Raw genomic sequence first — 17,673 nt, forward strand, 5'->3', positions numbered from 1 at the left:
ATCATCAACATTTTGTCATTACGGGTGAATGTAGAACACGAAAAATTGTTTAATTGAAGGTTAAGTAGGTTTTCCTAATTAATAAATTGACTTCACGTATCAACAACAGGTAATATTTAACTGACATTAATTAGCTAATGTAGCTCCATTACTATTACTAAGCTGTCATGAACGCGGCCTGATCACGAATTTAACAATTAAACACCAAACTCGTATGTATGTGTGTGTGTATGTGGGGGGGGGGGGGGTATCTGTGTGCAGACAAGCGCTAAGCCCATTTTCAATATTTTTCTCTTCATTTCTATTAATTTCAAATTCTGTATTACGGTCAAATTTTTTCCCATATCCATGGCTTCGCATTGCTACAAAAAACATTATCTGTTCGAGATTAGCAATCTTCCTTCACTGTTTGAGATGCGCGCATTGCAAAAGAAAAAAAAAAGCGGCAAGCACGGTCTTGTCTAGTGTCTGCTTTAATAATTTATTGATTTTTTTTTTTGTCAAACAGTTCATAATACCAGTTGAAGAGACTCAGGTATTAGCCGAGCTTAAAGTAAACTTCTATTCGCCTCGTTTTTGAGGGAGAATTGTTGCTAGACTTTTCTTCCTGGCATCTATGTTAATAATGAACATGGACGAAAGGACTCTATGCAGTGATTCAATACAGAATCCTTGAAGCGTCGAAAGAAATGCTTTCCTAATTGTATCCCGGCTCATTATATTCTAACTTACAGCATTATTTTCATCCCTTAGGGTCGACAAGGACTGAAATCGATGGTATTGATAAAACCCCAGTCCCTAAAACAGCTGGCCTTGTGCAGAAACTTAATGGCAGAATCATTAGCACATCGGACAAAATGCATAGCAGTATTTCGTTCGTATTTACCTTATGTTCTGAGTTCAAATTCCGCTGTGGTTGACTTCGCCTTTCAACCTTCTCAGGTCGATAAAATAAGTACCTGTTGAGCACTGGGGGTCAAAGTAATCGTAGCATCTTCCCACAAATTTTCAGGCTTTGTGCCTACAGAAAATATTCCGCATCATCGTCATCCTCGTCGTCGTCCTTGTCGTCGTCGTCATCATCATCATCATCATCATCATCATCATCATCATCATTATCATCGTTATCATCATCAATAATAAAAATAATTACTGCTTTCCTTATTACTATTATCATGCTCAATGTGGTTATCATTCAGTATTGTGATGATGATGATGATGATGATGATGTTGATGACGACGACGACGACGTGGATGATAGTGATGATGATGATGATGATGATGACGATGATGATATAATTATAGTCGTTGTATACTTAGATTTCTTGCTTTTGCTGTTGTCGCGGTGCTGTGGTTTTTGACGATATTCATAGTACTGATGATGATGATGTCGTTTCGTTAGTGACATGCTTGCTGTTCATGACCACGATCATGATGATGATGATGATGATGATGGTGGTGGTGGTGATTATGATAATAATACAAATGATGATGATGATGATGATGATGATGATGATGATGATGCCACTTCTGCTGCTGCTGTTAGTGATGATGATGATGATAATTTCATTAATGCTGCAGTTATTGTGGTCCCTATTATTAACTTCTCCCTCTCTCTCTCTTCCCTTCTCTCTCTTTCTCTCTCTCTCTCATTCACTTTAATTTAGCCTTTTATTTTTTTCCAAAATGGAAGAACACATTCGGCTCCTTTATTTCAATTTACCGTCTCATTACCACCGCCAAATCCCCATCCATCATTGACAAGTTGAAAAGCATCATGGGAATGTACTGCATCCCCCCACCATCACCACCACCACCACCACGGCCAATACCTCCACCACTACATCCACCACATCCACCAACACCATCTCAATTCCAACACCTCCACTATTAGGAAAGCCGTCACAATCGTTATTACCAACTGCAGCACAACAATTAGCACCACCCAGCGCCACCACTACGTTCATCATAATCCAAACCACCACCACCAAGATCTTCGCAACCAATGCTATCGTCGCAACCATCATCATTGCCACAGCTACCACGATCAGCATAACCACAACCATTAGCAACAACTGCTGCCATCGTGGGGAACAGCATCAACAGCGTGATCTCCTCATCACCATCACATCCGCCAAATGTATCACTAAAATCGCTACCATCACAATAGCATAATCCGTTATGAGCGACAGAATTAGTATTAGATCCTAATAGCAATTTGTGCATCATAAGTAAAGCATGTACATTTATACCTTTGGCCATGAATAATATGGACTGATAAAAGCAAGTTCTACCAATTTTCAAGCTCAAATATATGTCGCACAACGAAAGTGAATCATGGGAGCTGGATTGTTTGCAAGGAGCAGCTAAATATAGAAGAGTGGGAGTTATTGTATAGGGGCTTGGATATGAGATATTTTTGGTTCTGTCTATGTTGCGTCGACGCCCCCAGACGAAGAACTAGGATCTCCCAAGAGGTAGTCTGGCCGTGGTAGGAGTGTTGAGTAGCAGTAGAGTCTGTTGAATCGCAGTCGAGTAGCAGTTGTGTAGCGGTTGAGTAGAGATCATCCGAAGGTGCTAGACAGCACTAGCGTTGAGACATAACAGTCTATTTATCATGGCTGAATTGATGCTGACATATTTGACGTTGCCCTCTGTTTAATATTTCGTTATTCTCTGCCTCCCTACCCTCTCTCTCTCTCTCTCTCTCTCTCTCATTTTCTGTCTTCTTCTCTCTCTCTCCTCTTTCGTTATGTGTAGAACCATATATCTCGTTATGTATATGAGGAGAACGAATATGTTTATACCAATCGTGTTCAATTAATAAATTGCCAAATCTCTCTACATCATTTATTTTATGTGTGTGCGCATCTTCCGTTCATATGTATGTGTAATGTTTCTTTATATTATTCTTGCACTTTCACTTAATCGGTTTGTGAACATATCTGCGCGTGCGTACGTGCATGTGTGTGTACTGGGTTTGCCTCTAAAATCCAAACGTATTGTCGGCTACCCACATTGATTATCCATTGAGCCGTTCCTAATCTTTAACGTCGAAACAGCTGCGCCGAATCTTCTCATTCTGGCGTTCACATTTTTGAGAAAACCATGTAAATGGCCCAAAGTACTCCCAAAAACTTGAAAGGGTCTATTTCCCATATTTTCTATTCACAATAAAACCAATCTACAAGAAGATGATGCCCCTTGCCATACAAGAACGGAATCTTAAAATCTGAAAAGTACTCACGTAATCAAATTTTAAGAAAAGATTGAACACATCTCTGGATTATAACCCAATAGAACACATATGGAAATATCTTCGTAGAATGATGCGAGGAAGATTGTTGAAAGTTACATTCATTATAGAGCTGAAAGAAGCAATGATCGAACTTGGATCAATCTGGATCAGTCTGTCGTTGATAATTTAATGAAATCCATGACTAATCATGTGAATGCCGTGACATTAGTTAAAGGAAGGCCGATAAAATACAGAGACAAACTTTCATTAGTGAAGTTATTAAAAGTTAAATTGAAATTGCGTTTGAGTAATTTTGCTATAAGCTATGAAGTTATTAACGGCAACTGAATACACATACATACATACGTACATACATACATACATACATACATACATACATACATACATACATGTGTGTGTGTGCGTGTACGTGTGTGTGAGTGTGTCTGCGTGATTAATCCGAAAAGTTAGAAAGTCTCCGAACATCATAGAAACTTATGGTCCTTTTGCATTTAAACAAACGAAACACGCATACGTACACACCTAAATACATGCCTGCACACACACACACACACACACACACACACACACACACACACACATATATATATATATATATATATATATATATATATATATATATATATATATATATATATATATATATGTATATATATATATATATATATATATATATATATATATATATATATAGCTATAGCACACATACGTTCCTTCAAACACATACATTCCTTCAACCACATACATACATATATACATATATACATACATATATACATACATATATATACATACATATATACATACATATATACATACATATATACATAAATACGCACACACATATGTCTGCATTCATAGCTACCTGCATCTATACAGAAGTCTATAGATATATACACGTGTGCGTTTTATGGACAGATGTATGTGTTCATGTATATATGGTTGTATGCTTACTATTACTATATTTTTTGTCTTCCATACTTTTTCTGTGTGTATATTGTACTCCTACATTTTGTGTGTGGTGCGTTTTGTTTTCGGCTGTCTTCCTCTATCCGTATTGGGATACATTCCAACACCACCTTGAAGAATTTTAGTCAAAAAAAAAAACGACCCCAGTACTTATAGATTTGAAGTATGGTACTTATTTTATCGCCTGCTTTTGGCGAATTGCTAGGTTAGTGGAACGCAAACTCACCTACAAAATCTGTCAACTGATGGCGCAGCACAAACACTGACACAATGACATATGCACATAGATATATATACGACGGGATTCTTTCAGTTTCCGTCTCTCAAATCCACTAACAAGACTTTGGTCGGCCCGCGACTGTCGTGGAAGATACCTAAGGTGTGATGCAGTGTTACCGAATTCAAAACCATACCGAATTCTTCCCGAAGCTATAGTAGAAAACATTTGCCCAAGGTGCCACGCAGTGGGACTGAACCCGGAACCATGTGGTTGGTAAGCAAGCTACTTACCACACAGCCAATCCTGTGCCTATTCTATTGAATAATTTTTGTTTTAGTTTCTCTATTGGTATTGGCATTGCTGTAAGTTTACTGCTGTTACTATTGGTTCTGCGCCAGTTGTTTATTCTCTTTGAAATGTGAATCATATTTTTTAAATGAATTTATTCTCGTGTCGGTAATGCGACATGACCTCATTTTTTTTATATCCGTTATATAATTTTGTTACTATTTTAAGCGTCGTACAGACAGAATAAAACTGGACGATTTAATTAAAGTGCGGCACTGCCAGCCCTTGAATAGAAGACTATCCATCAATGAATAATCATTTCATATTATTTCTCTTACTATTTACGTTGCTGTTTGACATACGGATTGGGAGTGGCATTGCTGTTATTGTTATGCAACCGCATTGCGGTTATGTCTTTACTGTACTGTATAGATAATGTTGTCGAAGATTATGATCAAACATAACATTTTGCGGTGGCTGTTACAGTTCTTAGGCTCTGCTGTTCTTCACACTTAAATTCAGCAAAAGTGTATTATCAGCTCTGTCACAGGATGAACACCACCTCATTACTTTTAAACATTGTCTACCTAAGGTTCTATTATCTAATGTAACCTCCTCATTTTTAAGAGGCTTAGGTGTAATTGAGAATGATATAGCTATTATTATGAGTGAGTGAGAAGAAAGCACAACGCGGTCGAGAGGTGATCTCGATGGCTATTTTATTAGCATCAGATAAGATATAGTTGGGTAGACCTATTATGAAAGACGTTACAACCGTGAGCATCGCCACTTTTCTTTCTAGAAAAAGGATGCTAATCAACACACGAGTCATTCTATTTTTAAGACACTGGGGTGAGAATTTGGGAGGGGGTGCACATGATTGCTATTTCTAGCAAGGTAACTGATAATATAAAAGCTGCTGACGGGGTTTGGCTGTTGCTGGTTTTTGCGGGAGTTGTTAAGATAATGACGGAAAAAATGACGATGATGATGATGATGATGATGATGATGATGATGATGATGATGATGATGATGATAATGATGATGATGACGACGACGATGACGATGATGATGATGATGACGTTCATGATGATTATGATGATGATGATGATGATGATGATGATGATGATGACGACGATGACGATGATGATGATGATGACGATGACGATGATTATGATGATGATGATGATGATGATGATGACGACGACGATGACGACGATGACGATGACGATGACGACGACGGTGATGATGATGATCATGATGATGACAAGGACGACGATGATGATGACGACGACGATGACGACGATGACGATGATGATGATGCGGTGGAGGTGGAGGTATAATACGACGACAACTACGACGATGACGATGATGATGATGATGATGATGATGATGATGATGATGATGATAATTATAATGATGATGATAATGATGATGGTGATGGTCAGGATGATATCGATGACGATAATGAATGAGGAGGACAACGACGGCGACAGCTAGCGCGATCGTGATGACTATGTTGATAATGCGGAGATCGCTGTTCTTTCGATGCTGTTGTTTTTGTTTCGTTTGTCATTATCTTTTTTAAAAGCACCACCACTCTCTCCACCTTTTCTTCCCTCCATCCCTCCCTCCCTCCATCCATCCATCCATCCCTTTTCTCTCCCCTCCTCTCACTTCCTCCCTACATATATTTTGACTTCTCATTTGTTGAAAATTAAAGAACTACTCGCCGCCTCAGGTTTTAATTAGCATGATCATTACCATTGACCAATCGCATTGATCCTTGTTAAATTGCGGAGCAGCATAGGAGTTTAGTGAGGCAGACCACCCCCAACAACACCCCAACACCACCACCACCACCACCACCACCGTCATCATCATCCCCACCACTGCCGCCGTCGCCACTAATGTCAAATATAGCCACGAGCTCTAACAACACCATCGCTACCATCTGCATCGTTACAACCATTTGTATCACTACGAACACCACCACCACAACCACCACCACCACCACCACCACCACCACCATTACAACCACCTCCGCTATCAACATTGCAACCTACAGCATTGCAATCGTCACTACTACTACTACTACTACTACTACTACTACTACTACTACTACCCATATAACCACGCGCTCTCGTCACCTACACCGCCAGCATTTTCACAACCCGTACTGTCACATCTGCAGTCAACACCACACCCACAACTAGCTACCGCGTAACAATCCCTTGCATTAGAAATGTAAAGCCATCACACTACCACAACAGCACAGAACTATCAACAACATCATCACTACCATTACCAGTTCAGGTACTACTACAACCAACTGCACCACCACTACCAGCACCACAACAGTTATCACCAGCCCCACAACTACTAACAACAACATCAGACCTACAAGCAAAACCCACCCACACATCAACCACCGCCAAAGCCAACATCATCAGTAAACACGCCACTACAATGGTCAACAGATCCATCACGACGAACGCACCGTCAACAAAAACACTACCACCACAACACAAAAATTACCACTACGCCGCCGTTGCCATCACCACCAACACCATAACAACTAAAACCATAACAAGTAAAACCAACACCATCACTACCACCAACACAATTACGACTAAAGATGGAAGCAAGACAACCATCATCATTGCTAGAAGCGTCAAGGGTAACTCCACCAATATCAATTCCAACAGAAGCAGCCCCATCGCAATTAAGAAACGATTCATCATCACAACAATCCGAATGAAAGCAGCCAGAACTAAACCAAAACTTCCACATCATTGGCATCACAACAAAACATTAAAGATCATGATTATACAATCACCTCCTGTAATTGATAAGGAAAAGAACATATATGCGTGTGCATGTATGTATGTATATATATATATATATATATATATGTATATATATATATATATGTACATGTATATATATATATATATATATATATATATATATATATATATATATATACACATATACTTGTATATGCATATATGTATACATATATATGTATATATATGTATATATATATATATATATATATATATATATATATATATATATATATATATATCAATTTATATATTTATATATTTATATATACATATATATATATATTAATATACATATGCATATATATGCATACATGCACAAGCACGAACAAACACACAGATATACACGTAAACATAATGCACAATGAAGCATCTCTGAAAATTGCATTTAATTCTTAGATGTGAAATATTATTATTATTATTATTATTATTATTATTATTATTATTATTATTATTATTATTATTATTACAATTGGTGGTAGGGCTGTGATCATTTTTATTGCGATTATTAATTTAGTTTTCTGTGTATAGATGCTTCTTTTTCATTTTTATTTTTCATTTTAACATATAATTCAAGAAGGCACTTTTTTCCCACAAAATTATCACGAGTAAAAAGTAAAGAAACGGTTTTTGCTCATTCCGCCTCCTTCATTTTTTATACTTTCGGAAATTGAGTTTATGCATAAATATTCAAATATTCAGCAGTAAAATAGTCATGAGTGTGTATGCATGTATTTCTTCATATATATATATATATTGTATATTATATATACATAGGTGTACACATATATATGTGTATATATATATATATATACACATATATATATAAATATATCTTCATGTAAATATACCTAAATATATACCTAAATATATACCTAAATATATACCTAAAAATATACCTAAATATATACCTAAATATATATATATTTATATATAGTCTATATTATATATATGTACATATATACATATGTATATGTGCATATAAATATGCATCTATACGTGTGTGTTCTTGTGTATAGATATATTTGTGTGCGTGTGTGTGTATGTGTACAAAAATATATAATATATACATATATATATATATATATATATATATATATATATATATATATATATATATATACATGTATTCTATTGGCAAGCATACCCATACATACGCACATGCATTTACACATATATACATACATGCATAAGTACATATATATGAATATGTATGCATATATGGATATATATATACGTATATATATATACATTTATATATTTATATACATATATATATATATATATATATATATATATATATATATATATATATATATATATATATATATATATTATATATATATATATATATTATATGTGTAAGCAAATGCGTGTGTATGTATATGCATATGTTAGTTTGTGTGTGTCAGTATTCAAACGCAGATATTTACTATTTGCGTTTGAATGGATTGATAAATCGTACATTATTTACAGACAAGCACACACCCACGCACACAGACACTTATACACCCACATTTACGCGCATGTATATGCACGTACGCAATTCTAAATACATCTATCTATCCATTCGTTCATACATACACACCTGCATACATCCATTCATCCATACATGCATAAATAGGTGTATATATATATATATATATATATATATATATATATATATATATATATATATATATATATATATGTATATATATAAATACATATATTTATATATGTATATATATATATATATATGTGTGTATATATACATATATATACATACATATATATATATGTATATGTATATATATATATATATATATATATATATATATGTATATGTATATATATATATATATACATATATATACATATATATATATATATATATATATATATATATATATATATATATATAAATATATACGTATATATATATATATATATATATATATATATATATATATATATATACATATATATTTATATTTGTGTGTCTGTTTGTGTGTGTATAGGTACACATACACGTATACACACGCTGATGTATCCACATACATATAAATATGTATACGTGCATATATATGAATGCACTTTCACACGCGCGCTCGCTCATACTGACGTCCTTATATATATATACACACAACTATATTTACGTATATAAATGCATAGAAGCATACTTATATGCATATTTAGTGATAGACTCTGAGAAATATAGACCTGCATAGACATACATCTATATAATATTCATCCATCCATCCATGCATACATACATACATACGAACATAGAACACTTGCTGTATTTATATAGCCAACAATCGTTCAGGTTGAGAGAAGCGTATAATTAAAATGGCGGTACATGTGAATAGATCGTATTGTTTCAAATTCATTTCGTAACCACCTCATTATCATCATCATCATCATCATCAGTGGCATCACCATCATCATCATCATCATTATCATCATCATTATCATCATCATCATCATCATCAATAATTTCACTACTATCGTTCACTTTCTAATCATTCTCATTAACAGCACCGGCTAATTCTGCAGCGGCAGTTGTCAATTTATACGTTAAAATGATATTTCACATTATTAGCATGTAATGGACACACACACACACACACACACACACACACACACACACACACACACATACACACACACACACACACACACACACACACACACACACACACAAATATATACCGTGACTCATTCTTACATGTGTATGTCGTTGGCGTAGAGAGAGAAATATTGAGTGATAGAAAGACAACTATAGTATTCAATTTTAGAATCATACATACGTAGATGTCTTTTTACTTATACACGTACAAGTAAACAGTTAAGAATTACAGAGAAAGGTAGTGTAATATGCTTTATTATTATTAAAGCTACAAAAATATTACAAAAATATCACAATAGACTGCTACCTAGTTTCACGTCCCCGTTCGTCGGACATTTTAGAGTGAGCCTCTCAATCTAAACTGTCCGAAAACGGGAACGTTAAACTCTGAGTAGCAGTTTATTGTGATATTTTTGAAGCTTTAAATGTGGCTTTTGTTAGGTGTGTGTATGTGTATGAGTGAGCGGGTGTCTACATGTGCTTATGTTTGTATGTATAGAGATATATGTACACAGATACGCCTCTGACATGTGACAGCCATTGCACCTGTACAGGTTATGTCGATCTGATGGAGGGAATGAATCTTATGCCTACACAAACCTTTGATCACTATAAACAAAACATCTCTCTGGTTGTTCAGTAACAAATTGTCGAACCCTCATACGTAGTTTAACGACAGGAGAGTCACGATAGATCGCTAGCCACAACACATTCTTTATTTTCTCTTCCAGTTTCTTTCTGTATTCCTTTCTGCAGAAGAGCGTAGGCTCGAAACATTAACGACTTTTTCACTTCCCGAGCGTTAAACTAATACATCTGTTTGTTGTCTACAAATGTCTTCGTCTTTTGCTTTTCTTTGTGAATTCTCCCTTCTCCCTATATATATATATATATATATATATATATATATATATATATATATATACGTGTGTGTGTGTAACAACTCAGACTGCTTTTAACAATTCATGTCAGAATTCTTTGCTCAATACTAACTACACATCTTTTTTTTTCTAGCAGTATTAATTTACCATATGCACATACATGCAAACGTGCGCACGTACATCCCGTTTTGCTGGTCCTCACTGTATATATGCGTGTGTATTTGAATGTTTGTGTATGTGCGTGTGTAAGAGTGTGTATGTGTTCTTATTCATTATATGTGTCCACGTCTTCCAGAATCCTACTGATAAAAATTTATCTCCAAACATTTAACCACCCAGCGTCTTATCCCCTAATCGTATTCAGTTTAGATTAATTCCGTTTCGCTTCCTTTTATTCGCATCATTAGGTTTTTCCCCTCTCTGTCGCAACCACTATGTTCCATCCCTTTCTCTCTCCTTCTCTGAATCTCTATTCTATTTTCCTTCGCTTTCTAAATGAATTTCTATCTTTCGCTTGTTTTTTTTTCTTTCTTTTCTCCGGTCAGTATATTTACCATATCCTCTATCGTAGTGAACCTTCTGTGTGTATCCCTCTCTCTCACTAGGTTTCGTTCGTTGTATGTATTATGCATGAGAAATAGAAGCATATGCACGCACACACACACACACACACACACGCACATATATATAATCACACAACTATAATATATAAAGCATACACGCATGTATATACACATGTGTATATTTATATATATATATATATATATATATATATATATATATACATATATATGTATACAGAGATATAGTATACGTCAAACTACACACACACAAACATACACACATGTATATATATATATATATGTATATATATATATATATGTATATATATATATATGTATATATATATATATATATATATATATATATATATATATATATATATATATATATATATATATATATATATATATATATTTGGACATACATATTCATCGTAGGATCTACATACATCCTACGATTGTCAAACTAAAAGGCCACAAGCAGTTGACCAAGGTTTTCATGTTACAACCTTCTTCAGCCACGCTTTATTAACCACAGATGCAGTATTTTGTCTTAAGACGCCAACTTTCTTTCATATATACAAACGGTCAATCATCCTATTTGTGCATTTTCACTGATCAAGGAATTTGTGGTAATGTAACTACCAGGAAGTTGTGTGTGTGTGTGTGTATATATATATATCCATACATATATACAAATTCTAGTTAAATTACCATAAAGTCCTTGATATATATATATATATATATATATATATATATATATATATATATATATATATATATATATATGCACGCACGTACACACATACACCGACACACACACACACACACATATAAGGAGAGAGAGAAAGAAATAGATAAGTAAATCGATAGATAGATAGATAGATGGATGGATAGATAGATAGATATGTTTCTTTATTAACCACACAGGGCTCAACATTGAGGGGACAAAATACAAATGTAGAGTTTTTCTTTTCGATGGGGACGAAAACAAAGTAAAAACAATAAAATGGGGATAACGAGATAGATAGATAGATAGATAGATAGATAGATCGATCGATAGATAGATAGATAGATAGATAGATAGATAGATAGATAGATAGATAGATAGATAGATAGATAGATAGATCGGAATATACACTTGCATACACACTTCCACATACATTTACAAGTACATATATATATTGAAATATTCATATATGCACAGGTGGTACCCCAGTATGACTGCAGCCGTAAAGCTGAAACTCATTAAAGAATGTGTGTGTGGGTGTGTGTGTGTGTGTGTGTGTGTGTGTGTGTGTGTGTGTGTGTGTAACTCTTTAACTAGTTTCATCTTGAAAGCCGCGGACATTCTCAGGCACCGACGTTAGCGTTTCTTAGACTTCATCATTTTAACCCTGCTCAGATCAGTGGATGAGGATGTTCGATACTGCTGCCCTCATCTCTGTCTCCTACCTGGGCTATGCTCAGCCGTAGAATATCTGGTTTTGCTTTGAAGACACTTACATCTGCACACTGCAGGCCTCTCAGTTATTTTGGAAGGGTATTGAAGAACTGTAGGCCCTCGAAACGCGAGCTGTCGCAGTAACTAGTCCTGAATTTTGACGGCGATGTGGAGAGAGATCGTTGGCGCTATGCAGTGGTGCCCCGTTCTGCTGTTTGTGCAACTTTCTATACCAAATCTATGAGCGCGCAATTCTGTGTGCACAGATTTCTGTGTGCACGCTCAATTCTGTGTGTGCGCAGATGTTTTGTGCGCAAATATATTTGTGCTTCGGGTGTGTGTGCGCGGATGAGTGTATGCGTGGGCCTGTTTGAGAACAAATATATCTATCCGAGGATCTGCGTTATTGGATATGTATGCGCTGTCATTTCCCTGTGCGCAGGGTTTAGAATGAAACTATTTCTCTGTGCGCGCAATCCTGTGTGTGCGCATTTCTCTGTGCACACATTTCCCTCTGCGTGCAATTCTATGTGCGCACATTTCTTTGTACGCGCATTTTGTGTGCGCCCAATTTGTGTACGCACATTTCCTTGCGCCTGCGTTTCTCTATGCGCACATTACTGTTTGCGCACAATTCTACGTGCGCGCATTTCTATGTGCGCGCATTTCTGTGTGCGCACAATTCTGTGTACGCGCATTATTCTGCGTCCATGCATTATTCTGTGCGCTCATTTCTGTATGTGCGCTATTCTATGTATGCGCATTTCTGTGCGCGCGCACTGCGGTTCCCGCGGATGTGCGGTAATGTATTTGCAGTAATATGTGTGCCGGTGGATGTGCGGTAATGCGTGTGCGATAAGGTGTGCCCATATGTGCACTCAGAAATTCACGCACACCCTTGGTCTACCGCAAGGTCTACCGCAAGGTCTACCGCAAGGTCCTACCATTTGGATTGCCTTAAAAATCTGTCTTGCGATTCTTTCCTGCGACATTCCAAAATACTAGAGCGTAGAAGTAGCGACTCAATGCGTAGAATTAAGTACTCAACATAAAGAGACTCCCTAGTCCCCGAGTCTGCACTCTTTCGAGAAGCTTTACGCTAAACATCGTTAGGAAGAACGCCAGTAATGCTGCATGAATTCGTGACCATAGTCTTTTGGTCATCACCCAAAATTCACGACCATGTGTAAGGATAGTCACGTAAACTAAATCCAGTCTTGTACTATTACATACGTATATGGGTTGCCTTGACATTTTACCATACCGTAAGCAATAGCGAAACAACAAGTGGCTGGGAAAAATGGCGGATATGTGTAAATACGAAAAAACCAAAAGAAAAGGAAATAAGGCACGTTTTATCTTAACGGATTTGACGGTTATTTCGCATTTCTATTATATAAGCGACACCATTTAACACAACAACCAAAAGCTTTGAAGCTAACTAGCACTCCTTTTGGTGGAAAGGAGCTTGCGTAATCTTTCCATAACGATTTTGTGTGGATGTGTGCTTGATTGTGTATGTTATGCGTTACTTTTCATGTGTTCGCAATTCATTGTTGTCAGCGTGTGTGTGTGCGTGTGTGTGTGTGTCTATGTGTGTATGTGTGTGCGCGTGCGAGTATGCGTGTGTGCATTTCTATATATGTACAATTGTTAGCATTTAATCGAGATATACAAACATGCGCGCACACAGTAACACACATACACACCCGTATATATATATAGGCATATATATATATATATATGTGTGTGTGTGTGTGTGTGTGTGTGTGTGTGTGTGTGTGCATATAAATATATATATATATATATATATATATATGTGTGCATATATACATACATATATATATATATATATATATATATATATATATATATATATATATATATATATGTACATATAGATACACACATATATGCATTTATAAGTCAGCTTGTATGGGGATGCATATATATGTGTGTGTGGGTTTTGCGCATGCGTGTTGACGCATTTATGCATTTATAGGTATATATATATATATATATATATATATATATATATATATATATATGCAAATGTATGTGAGACTGTTGTTCAATCCCATATCAGAAAGCAAATCGCTATGGTTACTATTATTATTATCATTATTATTATTATTATTATTATTATTATTATTATTATTATTATTATTATTATTATTATTATTATTATTATTAATATTATTATTATTATCATTATTATTATTATCATTATCATTATCATTATTATTTTATGTTTGACTTTTGTTTTGCATTTGTACAAGTTGGATCCAAGTCTCACCCAGAGACCTCAAGAGACAACAAGTTAGAAGTTCATGTAGGTGTTATGCCTAGGGTACCATATATTTGGATTTGTACAGTTTTGTTCAAGTGAATGTTTAAGAAACCATAAGAAAATTATGTTTGCTTTAAAATTTGAGATCACATAGACAGTATTTTACGTAGGATATGGGCAGTTCCCATGAGCACTATCTTTTGGACTATTATTATTATTATTATTATTATTATTATTATTATTATTATCATTGTTGTTGTAGTTATTGTTGTTGTTGTTATAGTTATTTATAATAATAATAATAATAATAATAATAATAATAATAATAATAATAAGCATCACGATCATCATCATCATCATCATCATCATCATCATCATCATCATCATCATCATCACCATCATCATCACCATCTTCATCATTATCATCAGCATCGTCCTCATGGTTATTATTATTATTATTATTATTATTATTATTATTATTATTATTATTACTATTATTACTATTTCTCCTGCGACACATGCTGCTCATTAAATGCGGTTAACGTGCGTTCCCAATAGCAAAAACCAACAATTTGATTGGTCTTGACAAACGCTGGTGCTGCATCAGCTTGATTAGATAGCAAAGAAGGCTGGCAGCAAAATGGTGACTCTAAGTTGGGCAAAAGAAAGTATTTTGCAGAAGGTAATCAAGGAATTTTGGACGGCATCGCTAATTACTTCATTAGTGAAGAAACGCTAAAACAAATTACTGCCTGTATATCCCCCCCCCCCACCATCATGTCTCACCCAGCAACTCCTTTTTCTGTTCTCGCGCTATCTTTCTTTCTTCTTTCCTTCTGTTCGTTCTTTCTCTCTCATTTTCTCTTGATTTACTTCAATATTCCTGTGTTTCGCGTGTCCTTGCTTTGAAATGAACCAGTACATGCATATATTTATGTGTGTATGTGTGTGCGTGTGTGTGTATCTATCTATAATCTATCAATTAATCTTTCTATCTATCAATAATATATATATATATATATATATATATATATATATATATATATATATATATAAATGCAAGAGAGAGAGAAGGATAGATAGAAAAATAGATAGATAAATCTATAGATATATAGATATATATATATAGAGATAGATAGATAGACAGACAGACAGACAGACAGATATATATATATATATATATATATATATATATATATATATATATATATATATATATATAGATAGATAGATAGATAGACATAGCTTGATACATATATGTATGGTTGGATATCAATACATGTATTTATGTATCAAAAAGGCATACATAAATATACATATATACATACCTTCATATATTAATACATGCATATGTTTATATAATGCTTTTTATGTAAGTATGTCACGCTGTGCTTTCGTGTAATCTCTCATATTCTCTGTCTCTTGTCTGCTGTCACACTCTCTTTCCCTGTCTCTCTTGCTTCGAATCGTACTTCAAACGTAGCAATGAAGACGTACCGAAAACTACCAGGTTTCACCTCTTGAGCAAGAAGCCAGTACCAGTTACGCACTGGGGGTCGATGTAATCGACTTAATCCCTTTGTCTTTCCTTGTTTGTCCCCTCTATGTTTAGCCCCTTGTGGGCAATAAAGAAATAATGATCGTTAGCACGCCGGGCGAAATGTTTTGCGGTATTTCGTCTGTCTTTACATTCTGAGTTCAAATTCCGCCAAGGTTGACTTTGCCTTTCATCCTTTCGGGATCGATAAATTAAGTACTAGTTGCGTACTGGGATTGATCTAATCTCACTGACACCCCCTCCTCCAAAATTTCGGGCCTTGTGCCTAGAGTAGAAAATGAGTTATATATTCGCAATAAATCGATCAGTGTTTCTTTGGTCATGTGTACCTGAATACTTCACCATCTTAAATTCATATCCTCTTCAACAGAGGGTCAAAAGACGAAGCAAATCTTCTGCAGAAGATGATTCTATTCTTATATGTATATTTTTATTTATATTTTTTTCTTTGTTCCTGTTCTCTTCATTATTTGTGATATTTTATTTCATGATTTCATCTCATGTGCTGCGCTGTACAGTCTTGTGAGGTTATTTCTGTTTCAGAGATATCAATCGATTTGACAGACGGTACAAATTTCGATTATTTCCTAGCTTTTGTCTTATACCGCCGTTGCATGTCACTCCGTATTTTGAATGCTCACACACACACACACACACACACACACACACACACACACACATACACACACACACACGCACACACACACTCAAACACACGCTCACTACGCTCACACACTCACA

Source organism: Octopus bimaculoides, chromosome 21 (genome assembly GCF_046866305.1).
Source record: "Octopus bimaculoides isolate indiv1 chromosome 21, ASM4686630v1, whole genome shotgun sequence".
NCBI lineage: Eukaryota > Metazoa > Mollusca > Cephalopoda > Octopoda > Octopodidae > Octopus > Octopus bimaculoides.